We start from the raw sequence: 21,379 nt of genomic DNA, 5'->3' as shown, positions 1-21,379 counted from the left end.
ATGTGGGTAGAGATACAATATTCTAAGGCTGCATCCCAAAAGGCACCCTTTTCATTAAAAAGTGCACTACTTTGACCAGGGCCCATAGGGATCTGGTCAAAAGTAGTGCAGTATGTAGGGAATGATAGGGTGCAATTTGGGATGCTACCTTAGACTAGTAGGTAATGTCTATGGAAAGCATCACTCCACCGCTTCAACAATGACGACACCAGAGATGAAAATTGAGGAGTAAAGTGATATTTAATTAAAGCAGTGAGTTCCTCAGGGGTTCCTGGGGTTTGGCCTACTTGGGCAGAACATGATATTACGGAACATGTTCTGCTCGCTCGCATTGGTGTAGAAAATGCCTCTGGTTGGTTGTGACGTTGTGTGTGTGTTTTTGGTTTTACAATCCATGTGGTAACCAGAAGTCCTCACAAGGATAGTAAAACAAGAAACATTCTGACAAGTGGGGACATTTCACCGCTCCCCACAAGGAAAAAGGCTATTTTAAGTTTAGGGGTTTGGTTTAGGATTACAAGGTTTAAGGTTAAGATTAGGTTTAGGAGTTGGGGTTAGGGGTTGGGGTTATGGAAAAAAGGATTTTAAATAGGAATCGATTGTTTGGTCCCCTCAAGGATGGTAAAACAAATGTGTGTGTACATTTGCGCGTATGTGTGTGTATTCACGTGCAAATCCGTGTGTGTCTGTGTGTCTATGTGTGTCTGTGTGTGTCATTGTGTGTCCATGTGTGTCCGTGTTTGTGAGGGAGTGATGGGGAGCCTGGGAGGCAACTGAGGGCTGGGGATGAGATTTAGAGGGACTCTCCACGAGAGAGAGAGAGGGGGGGGGAGATTATAGAAACTTCTGTGTAATAAAAAGATGTGGCCTACCACTTCCTAATCCAGGAGGCCACATGTGTTAGCCCACCCACGTGGATCTTCCAATCACATGTGCTGCTTGACTCTGTTTCCTACGCCCAGAGTCTACCTCATAAACACACACACGCGCACAGTATAAACTTATATACAAACAGTACATTGAAATTGTCACACACACACTGAGTTATAGACATACACACAGAGTCACCGGCTCACACACAGAGTCACACAAACACACACACACACACTCATGCAAAGCCATACACACATGTACAGCCACCCACTCCCACACTGCAGACCAATATATGCAATTTAGTAGAGGCCTTAATAGATTTGAATAGATAATAGATGCAATAATAGATTTTAAACAACACCATTATCCACCAGCTTTATTTGGCTACTATTATTATATGTATGTATGTTCTGAAGTGCATGTAGTCTGGTGTAGATATTACAGTGTTACAGTATGTAGTCTGGTGTAGATATTACAGTGTTACAGTATGTAGTCTGGTGTAGATATTACAGTGTTACAGTATGTAGTCTGGTGTAGATATTACAGTGTTACAGTATGTAGTCTGGTGTAGATATTACAGTGTTACAGTGTGTAGTCTGGTGTAGATATTACAGTGTTACAGCATGTAGTCTGGTGTAGATATTACAGTGTTACGGCATGTAGTCTGGTGTAGATATTACAGTGTTACAGCATGTAGTCTGGTGTAGGTATGACAGTGTTACAGTGTGTAGTCTGGTGTAGATATTACAGTGTTACAGCATGTAGTCTGGTGTAGATATTACAGTGTTACGGCATGTAGTCTGGTGTAGATATTACAGTGTTACAGCATGTAGTCTGGTGTAGGTATGACAGTGTTACAGAATGTAGTCTGGTGTAGATATTACAGTGTTACAGCATGTAGTCTGGTGTAGATATTACAGTGTTACAGAATGTACTCTGGTGTAGATATTACAGTGTTACAGAATGTAGTCTGGTGTAGATATGACAGTGTTACAGTATGTAGTCTGGTGTAGATATTACAGTGTTACAGAATGTAGTCTGGTGTAGATATTACAGTGTTACAGCATGTAGTCTGGTGTAGATATTACAGTGTTACAGAATGTAGTCTGGTGTAGATATTACAGTGTTACAGCATGTAGTCTGGTGTAGATATTACAGTGTTACAGAATGTAGTCTGGTGTAGATATTACAGTGTTACAGAATGTAGTCTGGTGTAGATATTACAGTGTTAAAGTATGTAGTCTGGTGTAGATATTACAGTGTTACAGTATGTAGTGTAGTCTGTGTAGATATTACAGTGTTACAGTATGTAGTCTGGTGTAGATATTACAGTGTTACAGTATGTAGTCTGGTGTAGATATTACAGTTTATACTGGTGTAGATATTACAGTGTTATGTAGTCTGGTGTAGATATTACAGTGTTACAGTGTGTAGTCTGGTGTAGATATTACAGTGTTACAGAATGTAGTCTGGTGTAGATATTACAGTGTTAAAGCATGTAGTCTGGTGTAGATATTACAGTGTTACAGCATGTAGTCTGGTGTAGATATTACAGTGTTACAGTATGTAGTCTGGTGTAGATATTACAGTGTTACAGAATGTAGTCTGGTGTAGATATTACAGTGTTACAGTGTGTAGTCTGGTGTAGATATTACAGTCTTACAGTATGTAGTCTGGTGTCTGGTGTAGATATTACAGTGTTACAGAATGTAGTCTGGTGTAGATATTACAGTGTTACAACATGTAGTCTGGTGTAGATATTACAGTGTTACAGTATGTAGTCTGGTGTAGATATTACAGTGTTACAGCATGTAGTCTGGTGTAGATATTACAGTGTTACAGAATGTAGTCTGGTGTAGATATTACAGTGTTACAGCATGTAGTCTGGTGTAGATATTACAGTGTTACAGAATGTAGTCTGGTGTAGATATTACAGTGTTACAGCATGTAGTCTGGTGTAGATATTACAGTGTTACAGAATGTAGTCTGGTGTAGATATTACAGTGTTACAGCATGTAGTCTGGTGTAGATATTACAGTGTTACAGAATGTACTCTGGTGTAGATATTACAGTGTTACAGCATGTAGTCTGGTGTAGATATTACAGTGTTACAGTATGTAGTCTGGTGTAGATATTACAGTGTTACAGTATGTAGTCTGGTGTAGATATTACAGTGTTACAGCATGTAGTCTGGTGTAGATATTACAGTGTTACAGTATGTAGTCTGGTATAGATATTACAGTGTTACAGCATGTAGTCTGGTGTAGATATTACAGTGTACAGTATGTAGTCTGGTGTAGATATTACAGTGTTACAGCATGTAGTCTGGTGTAGATATTACAGTGTTACAGTATGTAGTCTGGTGTAGATATTACAGTGTTACAGTATGTAGTCTGGTGTAGATATTACAGTGTTACAGCATGTAGTCTAGTGTAGATATTACAGTGTTACAGTATGTAGTCTGGTGTAGATATTACAGTGTTGTACTGTATGTAGTCTGGTGTAGATATTACAGTGTTACAGAATGTAGTCTGGTGTAGATATTACAGTGTTACAGAATGTAGTCTGGTGTAGATATTACAGTGTTACAGAATGTAGTCTGGTGTAGATATTACAGTGTTACAGAATGTAGTCTGGTGTAGATATTACAGTGTTACAGAATGTAGTCTGGGGTAGATATGACAGTGTTACAGTATGTAGTCTGGTGTAGATATTACAGTGTTACAGCATGTAGTCTGGTGTAGATATTACAATGTTACAGAATGTAGTCTGGTGTAGATATTACAGTGTTACAGTATGTAGTCTGGTGTAGATATTACAGTGTTACAGTATGTAGTCTGGTGTAGATATTACAGTGTTACAGTATGTAGTCTGGTGTAGATATTACAGTTTTATAGTATGTAGTCTGGTGTAGATATTACAGTGTTACAGCATGTAGTCTGGTGTAGATATTACAGTGTTACAGTATGTAGTCTGGTGTAGATATTACAGTGTTACAGTATGTAGTCTGGTGTAGATATTACAGTGTTACAGAATGTAGTCTGGTGTAGATATTACAGTGTTACAGCATGTAGTCTGGTGTAGATATTACAGTGTTACAGAATGTAGTCTGGTGTAGATATTACAGTGTTACAGCATGTAGTCTGGTGTAGATATTACAGTGTTAAAGAATGTAGTCTGGTGTAGATATTACAGTGTTACAGCATGTAGTCTAGTGTAGATATTACAGTGTTACAGTATGTAGTCTGGTGTAGATATTACAGTGTTGTACTGTATGTAGTCTGGTGTAGATATTACAGTGTTACAGAATGTAGTCTGGTGTAGATATTACAGTGTTACAGAATGTAGTCTGGTGTAGATATTACAGTGTTACAGAATGTAGTCTGGTGTAGATATTACAGTGTTACAGAATGTAGTCTGGTGTAGATATTACAGTGTTACAGAATGTAGTCTGGGGTAGATATGACAGTGTTACAGTATGTAGTCTGGTGTAGATATTACAGTGTTACAGCATGTAGTCTGGTGTAGATATTACAATGTTACAGAATGTAGTCTGGTGTAGATATTACAGTGTTACAGTATGTAGTCTGGTGTAGATATTACAGTGTTACAGTATGTAGTCTGGTGTAGATATTACAGTGTTACAGTATGTAGTCTGGTGTAGATATTACAGTTTTATAGTATGTAGTCTGGTGTAGATATTACAGTGTTACAGCATGTAGTCTGGTGTAGATATTACAGTGTTACAGTATGTAGTCTGGTGTAGATATTACAGTGTTACAGTATGTAGTCTGGTGTAGATATTACAGTGTTACAGAATGTAGTCTGGTGTAGATATTACAGTGTTACAGCATGTAGTCTGGTGTAGATATTACAGTGTTAGTGTTACAGTGTTATGTAGTCTGGTGTAGATATTACAGTGTTACAGCATGTAGTCTGGTGTAGATATTACAGTGTTACAGAATGTAGTCTGGTGTAGATATTACAGTGTTACAGCATGTAGTCTGGTGTAGATATTACAGTGTTACAGAATGTAGTCTGGTGTAGATATTACACTGTTACAGAATGTAGTCTGGTGTAGATATTACAGTGTTACAGAATGTAGTCTGGTGTAGATATTACAGTGTTAAAGTATGTAGTCTGGTGTAGATATTACAGTGTTACAGTATGTAGTCTGGTGTAGATATTACAGTGTTACAGTATGTAGTCTGGTGTAGATATTACAGTGTTACAGTATGTAGTCTGGTGTAGATATTACAGTTTTACAGTATGTAGTCTGGTGTAGATATTACAGTGTTACAGCATGTAGTCTGGTGTAGATATTACAGTGTTACAGTATGTAGTCTGGTGTAGATATTACAGTGTTACAGTGTGTAGTCTGGTGTAGATATTACAGTGTTACAGCATGTAGTCTGGTGTAGATATTACAGTGTTACGGCATGTAGTCTGGTGTAGATATTACAGTGTTACAGCATGTAGTCTGGTGTAGGTATGACAGTGTTACAGTATGTAGTCTGGTGTAGATATTACAGTGTTACAGAATGTAGTCTGGTGTAGATATTACAGTGTTACAGCATGTAGTCTGGTGTAGATATTACAGTCTTACAGTATGTAGTCTGGTGTAGATATTACAGTGTTACAGAATGTAGTCTGGTGTAGATATTACAGTGTTACAACATGTAGTCTGGTGTAGATATTACAGTGTTACAGTATCTTGTCTGGTGTAGATATTACAGTGTTACAGCATGTAGTCTGGTGTAGATATTACAGTGTTACAGCATGTAGTCTGGTGTAGATATTACAGTGTTACAGCATGTAGTCTGGTGTAGATATTACAGTGTTACAGCATGTAGTCTGGTGTAGATATTACAGTCTTACAGTATGTAGTCTGGTGTAGATATTACAGTGTTACAGAATGTAGTCTGGTGTAGATATTACAGTGTTACAACATGTAGTCTGGTGTAGATATTACAGTGTTACAGTATGTAGTCTGGTGTAGATATTACAGCGTTACAGTATGTAGTCTGGTGTAGATATTACAGTGTTACAGCATGTAGTCTGGTGTAGATATTACAGTGTTACAGTATGTAGTCTGGTATAGATATTACAGTGTTACAGCATGTAGTCTGGTGTAGATATTACAGTGTTACAGTATGTAGTCTGGTGTAGATATTACAGTGTTGTACTGTATGTAGTCTGGTGTAGATATTACAGTGTACAGTATGTAGTCTGGTGTAGATATTACAGTGTTACAGCATGTAGTCTGGTGTAGATATTACAGTGTTACAGTATGTAGTCTGGTGTTGATATTACAGTGTTACAGTATGTAGTCTGGTGTAGATATTACAGTGTTACAGCATGTAGTCTGGTGTAGATATTACAGTGTTACAGTATGTAATCTGGTGTAGATATTACAGTGTTACAGAATGTAGTCTGGTGTAGATATTACAGTGTTACAGAATGTAGTCTGGTGTAGATATTACAGTGTTACAGAATGTAGTCTGGTGTAGATATTACAGTGTTACAGTATGTAGTCTGGTGTAGATATTACAGTGTTACAGTATGTAGTCTGGTGTTGATATTACAGTGTTACAGCATGTAGTCTGGTGTAGATATTACAGTGTTACAGTATGTAGTCTGGTGTAGATATTACAGTGTTGTACTGTATGTAGTCTGGTGTAGATATTACAGTGTTACAGCATGTAGTCTGGTGTAGATATTACAGTGTTACAGTATGTAATCTGGTGTAGATATTACAGTGTTACAGAATGTAGTCTGGTGTAGATATTACAGTGTTACAGCATGTAGTCTGGTGTAGATATTACAGTGTTACAGTATGTAATCTGGTGTAGATATTACAGTGTTACAGAATGTAGTCTGGTGTAGATATTACAGTGTTACAGTCTGGTGTAGATATTACAGTGTTACAGTATGCAGTCTGGTGTAGTTATTACAGTGTTACAGTATGTAGTCTGGTGTTGATATTACAGTGTTACAGTATGTAGTCTGGTGTAGATATTACAGTGTTACAGCATGTAGTCTGGTGTAGATATTACAGTGTTACAGTATGTAGTCTGGTGTAGATATTACAGTGTTACAGTATGTAGTCTGGTGTAGATATTACAGTGTTGTACTGTATGTAGTCTGGTGTAGATATTACAGTTACAGCTACAAGGATTACTGGAGTCAGTTTGTCTTTACAAGGTGTTTCTATCCATACTGTAGTCTGGAAGCTGGGTTACTATAACATAATGATGTCCATATTGTAGTCTGGAAGCTGGGTTACTATAACATAATGATGTCCATATTGTCATCTGGAAGCTGGGTTACTATAACATAATGATGTCCATATTGTAGTCTGGAAGCTGGGTTACTATAACATAATGATGTCCATATTGTAGTCTGGAAGCTGGGTTACTATAACATAATGATGTCCATATTGTAGTCTGGAAGCTGGGTTACTATAACATAATGATGTCCATATTGTAGTCTGGAAGCTGGGTTACTATAACATAATGATGTCCATATTGTCATCTGGAAGCTGGGTTACTATAACATAATGATGTCCATATTGTAGTCTGGAAGCTGGGTTACTATAACATAATGATGTCCATATTGTAGTCTGGAAGCTGGGTCACTATAACATAATGATGTCCATATTGTAGTCTGGAAGCTGGGTTACTATAACATAATGATGTCCATATTGTAGTCTGGAAGCTGGGTTACTATAACATAATGATGTCCATATTGTAGTCTGGAAGCTGGGTTACTATAACATAATGATGTCCATATTGTCATCTGGAAGCTGGGTTACTATAACATAATGATGTCCATATTGTCATCTGGAAGCTGGGTTACTATAACATAATGATGTCCATATTGTAGTCTGGAAGCTGGGTCACTATAACATAATGATGTCCATATTGTAGTCTGGAAGCTGGGTTACTATAACATAATGATGTCCATACTGTCATCTGGAAGCTGGGTTACTATAACATAATGATGTCCATATTGTAGTCTGGAAGCTGGGTTACTATAACATAATGATGTCCATATTGTCATCTGGAAGCTGGGTTACTATAACATAATGATGTCCATATTGTAGTCTGGAAGCTGGGTTACTATAACATAATGATGTCCATATTGTAGTCTGGAAGCTGGGTTACTATAACATAATGATGTCCATATTGTAGTCTGGAAGCTGGGTTACTACAACATAATGATGTCCATATTGTCATCTGGAAGCTGGGTTACTATAACATAATGATGTCCATATTGTCATCTGGAAGCTGGGTCACTATAACATAATGATGTCCATATTGTAGTCTGGAAGCTGGGTCACTATAACATAATGATGTCCATATTGTAGTCTGGAAGCTGGGTTACTATAACATAATGATGTCCATATTGTCATCTGGAAGCTGGGTCACTATAACATAATGATGTCCATATTGTAGTCTGGAAGCTGGGTTACTATAACATAATGATGTCCATATTGTAGTCTGGAAGCTGGGTTACTACAACATAATGATTTCCATATTGTAGTCTGGAAGCTGGGTTACTATAACATAATGATGTCCATACTGTAGTCTGGAAGCTGGGTTACTATAACATAATGATGTCCATACTGTAGTCTGGAAGCTGGGTTACTACAACATAATGATTTCCATATTGTAGTCTGGAAGCTGGGTTACTATAACATAATGATGTCCATATTGTAGTCTGGAAGCTGGGTTACTATAACATAATGATGTCCATATTGTAGTCTGGAAGCTGGGTTACTATAACATAATGATGTGTGTAAATTGTCACTGTGATAAAACAGGAGACATTTGGCATTGGAAGCTGTGTGAGAAGCATAGAAATGTCCAACCATTCATGTCATTACAGTTCAACCTTTTACAACTTAACAGTTGTTCCTCACCCTGAATGTCATATAGATAAGAACTGATGATACAGTAATTCTCTGATACACACTCACATGCACGCACGCACGCACACACACCACGCACATACACTCACATGCACAAAGGCACGCACACACACACAGCACACACCGCTTCTCCCATGAGAGGGGTCTATTTGAGTGACTGAGTGGTGCTGCTGGGAAGATGTGTGGTGGATGAAATGATAGGGGGGGGCAGAAATGAAAACCTAAATGGCACCTCCCAGGCACCTCCCAGGCTTTCTTGTGTCAGTCAGTATGAGTGTGACCAGGGGCGGCTGTGCCATGCCCTTTCATGATAGAAATAAATAAATAAAAGACAGCGAAAAGGAGTCAATCTCCAATCGCTTGGCATGGGCCTCCCTCGCTTTTCTAGCTGGAAAGGGATGAAAGGAGGCAGAAGTGATCAGGGGAGAAGAGAGATTGTTTTTCGCTCCGGGATCTATTACAAACAGAGGTGCTCCTTTCTAGTTATCCGTGGATCAGATGGATCTTAATGTGCGAGCATGTTCAGCCGTTTAACCCCAAAACCACAGGCCCCCTTTCTTTTCTCTCTCTTCTCTCTCTTCTCTCTCGCATACACTCATCCTCTGTCGGCCTCTCTTCAATCACACACACTTTGTTATGTTAGGGCTCTGTTAGGGCTCTGCCAGGGCTCTGTTATGGCTCTGCTAGGGCTCTGCCAGGGCTCTGTTATGGCTCTGCTAGGGCTCTGTCAGGGCTCTGCTAGGCTTCTGTTAGGGCTCTGCCAGGGCTCTGTTAGGGCTCTGCAAGGGCTCTGTTGTGGCTCTGTTAGGGCTCTGCCAGGGCTCTGTTAGGGCTCTGCAAGGGCTCTGTTGTGGCTCTGTTAGGGCTCTGTTAGGGCTCTGCTAGGGCTCTGCCAGGGCTCTGCTAGGGTTCTGTTAGGGCTCTGCTAGGGCTCTGCCAGGGCTCTGCTAGGGTTCTGTTAGGGCTCTGCTAGGGCTTTGTTAGGGCTCTGCCAGGGCTCTGCTAGGGCTCTGCTAGGGTTCTGTTAGGGCTCTGCTAGGGCTCTGTTAGGGCTCTGCCAGGGCTCTGTTAGGGCTCTGCTAGGGCTCTGTTAGGGCTCTGCTAGGGTTCTGTTAGGGCTCTGCTAGGGCTTTGTTAGGGCTCTGCCAGGGCTCTGCTAGGGCTTTGCCAGGGCTCTGCTAGGGTTCTGTTAGGGCTCTGTTAGGGCTCTGTTAGGGCTCTGCCAGGGCTCTGTTAGGGCTCTGTTAGGGCTCTGCTAGGGCTCTGCCAGGGCTCTGCTAGGGTTCTGTTAGGGCTCTGCTAGGGCTATGTTAGGGCTCTGCCAGGGCTCTGCTAGGGTTCTGTTAGGGCTCTGCCAGGGCTCTGTTGTGGCTCTGTTAGGGCTCTGCCAGGGCTCTGTTAGGGCTCTGCAAGGGCTCTGTTGTGGCTCTGTTAGGGCTCTGTTAGGGCTCTGCTAGGGCTCTGCCAGGGCTCTGCTAGGGTTCTGTTAGGGCTCTGCTAGGGCTCTGCCAGGGCTCTGCTAGGGTTCTGTTAGGGCTCTGCTAGGGCTTTGTTAGGGCTCTGCTAGGGCTCTGCTAGGGCTCTGCTAGGGTTCTGTTAGGGCTCTGCTAGGGCTTTGTTAGGGCTCTGCCAGGGCTCTGCTAGGGCTCTGCTAGGGTTCTGTTAGGGCTCTGCTAGGGCTCTGTTAGGGCTCTGCCAGGGCTCTGTTAGGGCTCTGCTAGGGCTCTGTTAGGGCTCTGCTAGGGCTCTGCTAGGGTTCTGTTAGGGCTCTGCTAGGGCTTTGTTAGGGCTCTGCCAGGGCTCTGCTAGGGCTTTGCCAGGGCTCTGCTAGGGTTCTGTTAGGGCCCTGTTAGGGCTCTGTTAGGGCTCTGCCAGGGCTCTGTTAGGGCTCTGTTAGGGCTCTGCTAGGGCTCTGCCAGGGCTCTGCTAGGGTTCTGTTAGGGCTCTGCTAGGGCTATGTTAGGGCTCTGCCAGGGCTCTGCTAGGGTTCTGTTAGGGCTCTGCCAGGGCTCTGCTAGGGTTCTGTTAGGGCTCTGCTAGGGCTCTGCCAGGGCTCTGCTAGGGCTTTGCCAGGGCTCTGTTAGGGCTCTGCCAGGGCTCTACCGTGGCTCTGTTAGGGCTCTGCTAGGGCTCTGCAATGGCTCTGTTTGGGCTCTTCCAGGGCTCTGCCAGGGCTCTACCGGGGCTCTGCTAGGGCTCTGCAATGGCTCTGTTTGGACTCTTCCAGGGCTCTGTTTGGGCTCTTCCAGGGCTCTGTTAGGGCTCTGCCAGGCCTCTACCAGGGCTCTGTTAGGGCTCTGCTAGGGCTCTGCAATGGCTCTGTTTGGGCTCTTCCAGGGCTCTGTTAGGGCTCTGCCAGGGCTCTCATTGGGCAACATTTCTAAAAACCTGTTTTTATGGGGTATTATGTGTAGATTGATCAAGCAAAAATTATTTAATCAATTTTAGAATAAGGCTGTAACGTAACAAAATGTGGAAAAAGTCAAGGGGTCTGAATACTTTCCGAATGCACTGTATATTCGGGTGGTTGAAATTATGTTAAATTTTATTTTATATTTCAGAGAGTGAAATGGTGTGTTTGAATCAGCGTCATTGTTTCAACGTCATGCCATCAGCCTAAATATGGTGGTATATTGAAATAAAATCTCAAGCCATAGTCCAACGATTTCTGCCTGAACAGTGACTCCTACTGCTGTACGGGGGGTAATGCACTTCATTGAGAAGGAGTCTACCATTCAGATGCCAACAGTACCTCTACTTGATGTTTTTTTAAACAAGCTGTGTTTGATTCAGTTGAGCTATCATGTCAACACATTTAGACATCTATCAGCTTCCATATTCATTTGTGTAGGCTACCTAAATAACATTCAAGAGTTGAAAGGAACTCCTCAAACTTTGCTTTCGCAGTCTGTACAGTATGTGAGGTTGAGTTTATGTAGGCTACATTGACATCTGATTTTCCCAAAGGACACCATCCCCACTGGGCAAAATCTGGTTGAATAAACATTGTCTCCGTGCAATTAAAAACGAATAATAATAATTTGATTATGTTGAATCGACGTGGAAAACTGAATGGATTTGCAAAAAGTTATCAACTGATTGGAATTTAACTAAATTCATTTTAACCTAATTCTAAGGGCATGGTGAATTTTTGGGGTTGATTTCACGTTAAATTCGCATGAAAAACTAGACGTTGAAATGGTCATTATAATTTGTCCATGGTGGATTGGATTTTTGGAACGTGGAGCGAGTTTCCTAAAGGTTGGAATATCTTCCTTCTTGCCCCCTCCAATTTCACTCCAGTAGTGCTCCAGGAGCACTCACTTCATCAGCTCAGGGCGCGCCCTGTCCTCATATGCATCTGTTGGCTACTTGTGTACTGCTATAGCCCTTGCTTTAGCTACTGTCATGGAATTCACAAAATCTTTTCATAAAGAAAGTGATAAAACACACAGGTGCCAAATCAAGGAGACTTACAAAGATTAGGACCAAAACCAAGAGAGGGAGTGTGGTGATGTAATGTCCACAACTAAAACATCTGAAAAGACATATCCTGAAAGCATGACGGTGTACTTACTACATGCACATGCTAACAGAAAGGAATGAGGTGGGGAACTAGCTAAGTGTGTCAAATCAGATTTAGTTCATTGTCATTCTATTATTTATACAATAGGCCAATATTGATTTTGGCCCAATAGGCCTGGCATATTACCTCTGTCAAGGAGCTTTCCATTTGATAGGGTTATTTTACCTCAAATCTTTTAGGCCTACCTACAATTTTTTTATATGCATCCCTACCCAGCCTAGCAAGAGTGGCCCGAAGGGTATTTAGCATCCCCTTGGCTCCGCAAGCGCTGAGAGGGTATTCTCCACTTCTGGCCTGCATTCCAGGCACCATTGCATCAACCTGAAGCCACAGACCCTGACCAAATTCATGTTTCTAAAAATGATTTCCAAGGCACATTTTTCGTTTAATTTGTATTTAATTCTATGTACGTCACAGCCTGTATGTGCAAATTGTGGATTATATAATGATTTAATATAAGGAAGAGCTGAGCACTTAATGTCCCTGCCAGCCTAGTGTGTCGCACTTGCAAATGCTTCACAAAGTATTTCTTTGTAGGCTATAGCCTTAAAATAATTGAAATAATATAGCTTAAATAATTCATTTTCATTGATTCTTAGGCTCCCTGTCTGGCTCCTGACCTATTAGAGTGTTTATATGCTGTTTAATACGACATGTAGACTATTTGTGTAAGATGCGGCGTGGTAAGTGTCCATGGTTGTTTATTTAAAAACATAAACTGAACACTATGAATACAAAAACAATAAACGTGAACAAACCGAAACAGTACCATGTGGCGACAAACACAGACACGGAAACAAACACCCACAAACAAACAGTGAAACCCAGACTACCTCAGTGTGATTCTCAATCAAAGACAACTAACGACACCAGCCTCTGATTGAGAACCATACTAGGCCGAAACATAGAAATCCCAAAATCATAGAAAAACAAACATAGACTGCCCACCCCAACTCACGCCCTGACCATACTAAATAACGACAAAACAAAGGAAATAAAGGTCAGAACGTGACAATTTGAAATGATGAGCGCTTCTTACATTTACCTTTTCATGTTGTTTATTAAAGTACTTTTCATTCAAACATATGGTTTGGCTTCAATGGCTCTACCGTGGATTCCCTGATCCACCTCTACGCAGACGACACCATTCTATACACTTTCGGCCCGTCATTGGACACTGTGCTATCTAACCTCCAATCGAGCTTCAATGCCATACAACACTCCTTCCGTGGCCTCCAACTGCTCTTAAACGCTAGTAAAACCAAATGCATGCTTTTCAACCGATCGCTGCATGCACCCGCTTGCCCGACTAGCATCACCACACTGGATGGTTCCGACCTTGAATATGTGGACACCTATAAGTACCTAGGTGTCTGGCTAGACTGCAAACTCTCCTTCCAGACCCATATCAAACATCTCCAATCGAAAATCAAATCAAGAGTCGGCTTTCTATTCCGCAACAAAGCCTCCTTCACTCACGCTGCCAAGCTTACCCTAGTAAAACTGACTATCCTACCGATCCTCGACTTCGGCGATGTCATCTACAAAATGGCTTCCAACACTCTTCTCAGCAAACTGGATGCAGTTTATCACAGTGCCATCCGTTTTGTCACTAAAGCACCTTATACTACCCACCACTGCGACTTGTATGCTCTAGTCGGCTGGCCCTCGCTACATATTCGTCGCCAGACCCACTGGCTCCAGGTCATCTACAAGGCCATGCTAGGCAAAGCTCCACCTTATCTCAGCTCACTGGTCACGATGGCAACACCCATCCGTAGCACGCGCTCCAGCAGGTGTATCTCATTGAGCATCCCCAAAGCCAACACCTCATTCGGCCACCTTTCGTTCCAGTACTCTGCTGCCTGTGACTGGAACGAATTGCAAAAATCGCTGAAGTTTGAGACTTTTATCTCCCTCACCAACTTCAAACATCAGCTATCTGAGCAGCTAACCGATCGCTGCAGCTGTACATAATCTATTGGTAAATAGCACACCCATTTTCACCTACCTCATCCCCACAGTTTTTATTTATTTACTTTTCTGCTCTTTTGCACACAAATATCTCTACCTGTACATGATCATCTGATCATTTATCACTCCAGTGTTAATCTGCAATATTGTAATTATTCACCTACCTCCTCATGCCTTTTGCACACATTGTATATAGACTCCCCTTTTTTTTCTCTACCGTGTTATTGACTTGTTAATTGTTTACTCCATGTGTAACTCTGTGTTGTCTGTTCACTCTGCTATGCTTTATCTTGGCCAGGTCGCAGTTGCAAATGAGAACCTGTTCTCAACTAGCCTACCTGGTTAAATAAAGGTGAAATAAAAAAATAAAATAAAAAATGTTAGGTCCAGGTAGTCACAACAATAGATGGGTGTTGGTTAAATTGTGATTTTAATGAATGGAGGATTTCTGACTGCTCAACTCTGCTCACATACTTTGCTGCCCAGTGGGTTGTGTGTTGGTTTGTAGATGGGGTGGGGACTAAGATTGAATTATATGGGGGAGGAGGGGTTATTAGTGAGGTTTGGGGGGACACTGGGGCTACATTGTGAGGGGGTTGATGTGAATGATACTGGGGAGGTAGGCATTCTGTCCTCTTCTCACAGCCCTGCCGGTGGACCCGTCATTGGCCCAAACCCTGTGTGCTCAAGTAACATCACACAACCCACTCAAGTAGGCTGGGTCACGCCACATCATTGGCACGCCCCAAAAACCTCACTCGCACCCCTCAACCGCCCGCACCCCGCTGGCACTGTCAGCTCCCATCCCACTCAGCCATATTTTTATTAATATCTCTCAGTTTCTTTTACACACCATGGCTCTCTGTGACCTGATCCCCGTGCCAGAGGGTTGGGAAAGCAGGCCTGGTTTAGAGGGAAAGGGGGGTGAGAGAGGGGAGGGAGCGGGGGAGAGAGAGAGGGGGAGAGGGGGAGGGAGAGAGGGGAGGGAGAGAGAGAGGGGAAGAGAGAGAGAAAGAGGGAGGAGAGGGGGAGTTAGAGGGGGAAAGAGAGGAGAGAGGGAGAGGGGGGAACAGACAGAGAAAGAGGGAGGATAGAGAGGGAGGAGGGAAAGAGGGAGGAGAGGGGAGTTAGAGGGGAAAGAGGGGGAGGGGGAGAGAAGAGGTATTCATAGGGTTTCTGGAGAGATTCCCACTCCAAATTATAGTGGCGGATGAAGTTGCATTTGCTCATAAAGCTTACTGGAGAAATCCTATAAAAGCCACTGTTAGCTTTGTGAGAGGAAGGTCAAAGACCCTGTGTCTGTGGGGGTTTTATAATAGACTTGTATAATAACACATTCTTTCAACAGCTAGCTAGAGATTCTACCTCCATTATGGTGCAGTGGTCTTGTTCCCTGAATTCTTTGCTGTTCAGATTCTGATGGGTAGAGGAATATGGCAACGCTAGGTAGATTAACATTTTAAGACTTAGCACTCTATCATTGTGTCAAAGCCGTTTTCTTCTAATCATACATTATCAATTCAATTGGAATTCTCACTTTAATCATCTTTATTTTTTATATTTTTTATATTTTGGTATCAATTTACGGCACTTCTCCTATGGCAATATGATGTAAAAGAGAGAACAAGAAGAGGATGAAAGAGAGAGATGGAAAGGAAAGAAAGAGAGAGGGGCCGAGAGAAGGAGAGAAAGGCTGCTTGTATTCACAAAGCCTCATTTTCTTTATCTGATGAAACAGAGATATGCTACTCCACCGGCTGTGCCAGAGACCACAGAGTGACAAAATCTGTGGGGTGTCGTAAAAAAGAGAGAGCGAGGGATGCCAAGGGAAGAGGGTTCAGTCCATCTGGTCCTCATAAGCCCTGCTGAAAACCAGATGACTGTGGTGGTGCAGCGAGAGGAGGAGAGGAGAATATACTGTCTTGTTACTAAGTCATCCACCCCCTCTCCTCTTCCTCCCTCCCATCCCAACCCAAACTCCAGGAGCATTTTTTACCCGAGAAAGAGGGAGGCAACCAAGGAGGGAGTCTTCCATAATCCCTCTCTTCGTGCCATATCTTATCATGGGTTAGCCTGAGTATTATTCTGTATAGAACCCTTCCTGTTAATATAACAGGCTCTGTCACAAGCATTTCACTTCTTGAGATGATTTTAAAACATTGCCTTGGGGAAAGAAAACCCCTATGCTTTTGCTCTGTAGGTGATGGGCCCTCGACGCAACCTCTGCCTCATATTATCCGTTTCAATTAAGTTTCGTTGCAGAAAAATGACTTTCACTGGTGTTTTTCAGTGAAGCTGTCAGTTTAAACGTCTGTTTGGTTTATGGGCCACCGATAGATCACTTTACAGGACCTGAACATACCTTGAGAAAAAGGAGAAAAGGTCTCAGAGCTACTTAACTTTGGAAATGAATGTTGGAGTTGGTAAAGAAAAAGTATATTATTGAGATATGTTCATAATACAGACTTTACACAGAGAAGTATGCGAGATGGTTTTGATATAGGAAGCTTTATGCAGGTGCTGCAAGGGCCTATATTTACTTGAATATCCACTTGTTTCAAAGGTGCTCATTGGAATTAGATCTTAGGGCTCAAACTAATCAAACCCACATTTCAGTATTTTTTCAGTTGCATGTAAACATACAGTAACTACTTTCCTATAGTCAAATGTTTGTACATATTGATTTGGGTTGTAACAGGTGGATTCCGCTGACAGACAGATGCTTCCAGTTAGATGTGTGTCACAGTAGTTGTGTAAACAAAGATTGAATCAGCCTCTAATGTCATTGGCTGAATCCAAAGTGGCAACCTATTCCCTATATCGTGCACTACTTTTGACCAATGCCCATAGAGCTCTGGTCAAAAGTAGTGCACTATGTAGGGAGTAGGGTGCCATTTGGGGGATGCAACCTCTGCCTCATATTAACTTATCTGTTAATAACACAACATGACATCTGAATGGGGAAATACTTTAATGTATCAACCAATTCCTTACGGGAAGAAGTCATAAATAGTTTTATGGGGACAAATTGAAGTCATCTTCAGTAGCTGACGATATACAGTCTGTCAGTGTAATTCACGACCGTACGTGTTGATATATGACAACTGAATAAGGCTACTTATGTATCGCCCAGTTCATTTCTGGCAGACGTCGCAAACTGCACTGTAAGGTTATGAACAGAGCTAATGTCAGTAGCTGATTCAGTAGGCCTACAGACAAGGATAGTGAAATAAGTTAAATAAGGTGCGGTTTAAACTTTAAAAGACTGTGAATTCTTAGTTTAGTTAAAGGATTTCTCCACTTTAGATGAAGCGCCTGATAGGGTCAGAAGTCTGCGGAACATATGGAGTCAATATCCAGTCTTTTTTTAATCCTTTTTTTCTGTCGTTACTATTAAGCTTAGTGATTTATTAGTAATGATAACTCTGGCAAGGAGACTAACGTTACATCATGTCATATTGCGAGCAGGGGATCTTCCAGACGTTTATAGAACGGAATAATTGATGACTTCTGGTAATGAGATAGAAGATTAAAGTTAGTATTTATCATGGTTATTACTCAGAGAGATGGATGTTTGAAGAGTCCTGGTAGTATACCTCAACCTCATTCTAGGAGAAATGAACGTGCTTGTCTTAGTCATGTTTCTCCTATTTCACCATGATTCTTCAAAGTCATGTGGGAATAATTTGCGGTAAATAAATTCATTTCTCTTAAGTCTCTTTATAACAATCTATCGTATAACTTACATCCCTTTCCTGAGGGAAAGTTTGATCAAATGAAGACACTTATATACAGTATGCAACTTAGGTTTCAAGTCTACAGTTTTTACTCTCACAAGCACTAGTACTGTACATTGAAAATGCCTTTATCGCTTGCTCTTTCCCAACAATGCAGTAGTACTATAAAAATACATTAAAAAGTCAAGGAGAACAAAAACACACAATAAATAGTAATAAGAAGAACACGAGAAAGTGAGTACAGGGTCAGTTCCAGGGTCAGTAGCTATATACAGGGTCAGTTCCAGGATCAGTAGCTATATACAGGGTCAGTTCCAGGGTCAGTAGCTATATACAGGGTCAGTTCCAGGATCAGTAGCTATATACAGGGTCAGTTCCAGGGTCAGTAGCGGTATACAGGGTCAGTTCTAGGATCAGTAGCTATATACATGGTCAGTTCCAGGGTCAGTAGCTATATACAGGGTCAGTTCCAGGGTCAGTAGCTATATACAGGGTCAGTTCCAGGGTCAGTAGCTGTATACAGGGTCAGTTCTAGGATCAGTAGCTATATACAGGATCAGTTCCAGGTTCCGTAGCTATATACAGGGTCAGTTCCAGGGTCAGTAGCTATATACAGGGTCAGTTCCAGGGTCAGTAGCTGTATACAGGGTCAGTTCTAGGATCAGTAGCTATATACAGGGTCAGTTCCAGGGTCAGTAGCTATATACAGGGTCAGTTCCAGGGTCAGTAGCTATATACAGGGTCAGTTCCAGGGTCAGTAACTATATACAGGGTCAGTTCCAGGGTCAGTAGCTATATACAGGGTCAGTTCTAGGATCAGTAGCTATATACAGGGTCAGTTCTAGGGTCAGTAGCTATATACAGGGTCGGTTCTAGGATCAGTAGCTATATACAGGGTCAGTTCCAGGGTCAGTAGCTATATACAGGGTCAGTTCTAGGGTCAGTAGCTATATACAGGGCCAGTTCCAGGATCAGTAGCTATATACAGGGTCAGTTCTAGGATCAGTAGCTATATACAGGGTCAGTTCCAGGGTCAGTAGCTATATGCAGGGTCAGTAGCTATATACAGGGTCAGTTCCAGGGTCAGTAGCTATGTACAGGGTCAGTTCCAGGGTCAGTAGCTATATACAGGGTCAGTAGCTATATACAGAGTCAGTTCCAGGGTCAGTAGCTATATACAGGGTCAGTTCCAGGATCAGTAGCTATATACAGGGTCAGTTCTAGGATCAGTAGCTATATACAGGGTCAGTTCCAGGGTCAGTAGCTATATACAGGGTCAGTTCCAGGGTCAGTAGCTATATACAGGGTCAGTTCCAGGGTCAGTAGCTATATACAGGGTCAGTTCCAGGGTCAGTAGCTATATACAGGGTCAGTTCTAGGATCAGTAGCTATATACAGGGTCAGTTCTAGGATCAGTAGCTATATACAGGGTCGGTTCTAGGATCAGTAGCTATATACAGGGTCAGTTCCAGGGTCAGTAGCTATATACAGGGTCAGTTCTAGGGTCAGTAGCTATATACAGGGCCAGTTCCAGGATCAGTAGCTATATACAGGGTCAGTTCTAGGATCAGTAGCTATATACAGGGTCAGTTCCAGGGTCAGTAGCTATATGCAGGGTCAGTAGCTATATACAGGGTCAGTTCCAGGGTCAGTAGCTATGTACAGGGTCAGTTCCAGGGTCCGTAGCTATATACAGGGTCAGTAGCTATATACAGAGTCAGTTCCAGGGTCAGTAGCTATATACAGGGTCAGTTCCAGGATCAGTAGCTATATACAGGGTCAGTTCTAGGATCAGTAGCTATATACAGGGTCAGTTCCAGGGTCAGTAGCTATATATAGGGTCAGTAGCTATATACAGGGTCCGTTCCAGGGTCAGTAGCTATATACAGGGTCAGTTCCAGGGTCGGTAGCTATATACAGGGTCAGTAGCTATATACAGGGTCAGTTCCAGGGTCAGTAGCTATATACAGGATCAGTTCTAGGTTCGTAGCTATATACAGGGTCAGTTCCAGGGTCAGTAGCTATATACAGGGTCAGTTCCAGGTTCAGTAGCTATATACAGGGTCAGTTCCAGGGTCAGTAGCTATATACAGGGTCAGTTCCAGGGTCAGTAGCTATATACATGGTCAGTTCCAGGGTCAGTGCCAATACTATATTTACAATGTGCCGGGATGCTGGAGTGGTAGGGGTAGATATGGGGTTAAAGTGACTAGGCATCAGGATATATGATAAACAGAGTAGCAGCAGATACACTAAGTGTACAAAACATGAAGAACACCTTCCTAATATTGAGTTGCACCCCCTTTTGCCCTCAGAACAGCCTCAATTCGTCAGGCCAGGGACTACAAGGTGTGGAAAGCATTCCACAGTGATGCTGGCCAATGTTGCCTCCAATGCTTCCCACAGTTGTTTCAAGTTGGCTGGATGTCCTTTGGGTGGAGGACCATTCTTGATACACACAGGAAACTGCATGAAAAATCCAGCAGCGTTGCAGTCTGGCACCTACTGTACTACCATACTTCGTTCAAAGGAACTTTAATCTTTTGTCTTGCCCATTCTCTCTTTGAATGGCACACATACACAATCCATGTCTCAATTGTCTCGAGGCTTAAAAATCCTTCTTTAACCTGTCTCCTCCCCTTTGTATACACTGATTGAAGTGGATTTAACAAGTGACATCAGTAAGGGTTCATAGCTTTTACCTGGTCAGTGTATTTCATGGAAAGAGCAGGTGCTCTTAATAATTTTTACACTCAGTGTATGATGATTATATGTGAGTGTGTGTGTGCATGTATAGAGTCAGTATGAATGTGTGTGTGTGTGTGTGTGTGTGTGTGTGTGTGTGTGTGTGTGTGTGTGTGTGTGTGTGTGTGTGTGTGTGTAGAATGTGCATAGAGAATAAAATACAATGCTCAACTCAGATAGTCCGTGTGGACGTTTTGTTAGCAGTCTTATGGCTTGGGGATAGAAGCTGTTCAGGAGCCTGTTGGTGTCAGACTTGATGGTCCAGTACTGCTTGCCGTGCGGAGTCTTTAACAATTTTCCAGGTCTTCCTTTCACACTGCCTGGTATAGAGGTCCTGGATGGCAGGGAGCTCGGCCCCTGTGATGTACTGGGCTGTTGGCACCACCCCCATGTAGCACCATGCGATTGAGTGCAGTTGCCATACCAAGCAGTGATGCAGCCAGTCAAGAGGCTCTCTGTGGTGCAGCTGTAGAACTTTTTGAGGATTTGAGGGCCCATGATAAATCTTTTCAACCTCCTTCACAACTGTTT

The 21,379-nt window shown here is 42.2% G+C and overlaps 1 protein-coding gene across 2 annotated transcripts in view; it reads left to right on the top strand.

Annotated features, from left to right (window-relative positions):
- Positions 1 to 21,379, top strand: part of LOC115123843 (cytoplasmic dynein 1 intermediate chain 1) — a 151,513-nt gene that overhangs the window by 92,016 nt on the left and 38,118 nt on the right. The gene's annotated exons all lie outside the window — the stretch shown is intronic.

This window comes from Oncorhynchus nerka, linkage group LG7 (genome assembly GCF_034236695.1).
Source record: "Oncorhynchus nerka isolate Pitt River linkage group LG7, Oner_Uvic_2.0, whole genome shotgun sequence".
NCBI lineage: Eukaryota > Metazoa > Chordata > Actinopteri > Salmoniformes > Salmonidae > Oncorhynchus > Oncorhynchus nerka.
Note: the sequence above shows the minus strand (reverse complement) of the source record. Positions and strands in the feature narration are given on the sequence as shown.